The sequence below is a fragment of the Silene latifolia genome, chromosome 11 (genome assembly GCF_048544455.1).
Source record: "Silene latifolia isolate original U9 population chromosome 11, ASM4854445v1, whole genome shotgun sequence".
NCBI lineage: Eukaryota > Viridiplantae > Streptophyta > Magnoliopsida > Caryophyllales > Caryophyllaceae > Silene > Silene latifolia.
The window spans coordinates 168,399,128-168,400,717 of record NC_133536.1 but is presented as its reverse complement, the minus strand read 5'-3'; the positions used below and the strand labels follow the sequence as shown (position 1 = coordinate 168,400,717).

Sequence of the window (1,590 nt, the reverse complement as noted above, 5' to 3'; positions counted from 1 at the left end):
TTAGTTTGGAATTATAAATTTAATTTTGATACTAAACGACGATATCAAATTTTGGCGCCGTTGCCGGGGAGACGGTGTAATTCTGTTTGCTTTATTTTAGTTTATTTTCCTTGTCTCAGGGAACTTTTGTTCCTTGAGGCCGTTGCTTACCTTTGCTTCTAGTTTTGCTTTTGCACAGTTAGAGGACAGGTTTTTGAGAGGAAGACTTGAGTACTCTCATTTTGGAAGTTATGGCTACGATATATGATAATTTTCAGCCAAAGGAGCACCACCTTCCAAAGGGGCAACATTTACCTACCCCTTCTACCCAGTAAATTCGAGTTTTGTTCCTCTTATATTGATTTAGTGGAACGGAATCGATTCGCGGGTCTACGGATGAAGACCCCTTGAAACATATGGAAATTTTCACGGACTATTCTTTGTTCAATACCTATACCGGAGGGGGTAACTCAAGATGAAGTAAAGGGGTTCATGTTCTTATACTCCCTGAAGGATTCGGCGCGAGATTGGTATCGCTACCTCGATAGAGTAGCAGCTGGAGTCACTGATTGGACATCTTTAGCACTAGCCTTCTACAAGAAGTACTTCCCGCCTTCAAGATCGATGCCTTGAAGAGTAAAATCACGAGTTTTCAGCAAGGAGCCGACGAAGATTTTTGTGAAGCATGGGGACGTTTCAAAAGTTTGGTCCGATTTGTCCCCATCATGGTTTCAAGAATGGTATCTTTGCAATCTATTTTACAATGCTTTATATGATGATTGCAAAGTCATTTTGGATGTTTGCTAATGGTAGGTTCCAAAATAATACCGGTCAAAGTAAAGGTTGGAACACCATTGAGGAGATGGCAGTCCATAAAGCTGAGTTTGGAAGTTCACGTGGTAAGTCACGAAAGCAAAGTGAAGACATGACTGCTGTTGTGACACTTATAACTTCCATCTCTACCCGTCTCGAGAAACTCGAGACTTCTGAAGCTTCAAAAGGGAAAGTCGAAGTTCCTATTCAAAACTCAGATGAGATCGAGAAGTTAAGGGAGATGGTCCAACTCCTTTTGGTTCAAGTGGCGAATATGGAAGCAGCCGGGATTGAATCCTCACAGAATTTTGTGAAACAATTGGAGAATATGGAGGCTAAGCAAGCCGCTAATTCTTCAATTAAATGTGAAGGGCCGGTTGAGACGATCAATGCCATCAATCTCAGAAGTGGCCTTTCTTAAGAAAGTCCCGATAAGCCAAGGGAAGACTTGGGAAATGATGAAGAGGCTCGTTTGAATTTCAAGCAAAACGAGTCGAATGCCGCATTGGTCGAGTCGATCGACTGCATTCCCGATCGATCAATCGTCGTCGACAAAATAGTTTCTGGTCAGAAACTATTCACACCTAGCACATCCAGTCGATCGACCAACATCATCAGTCGATCGACCGAGATACCGATGACGATAATTCTCGGACAGAACGTTTCACGCCGGCTACATGGTCGATCGACCACTCCTACCGATCGATCGATCGGATCTCCGAGCGAGGATGCAAATCCGTCAACTAGTTTGCATGATTCATCACTCATTGATGGTTTGACGGGGGTTTTAAACCTACG

General features: G+C 43.1%; 1 non-coding gene across 1 annotated transcript; it reads right to left on the bottom strand.

Moving 5' to 3' along the window:
• Window positions 1-603: 603 nt before the first annotated feature.
• LOC141615952 (small nucleolar RNA R71) lies at window positions 604-711 on the bottom strand. The gene has a single exon (XR_012530336.1). It is a non-coding gene; the product is annotated as a small nucleolar RNA R71 (small nucleolar RNA).
• Between the last annotated feature and the right edge of the window lie 879 nt (window positions 712-1,590).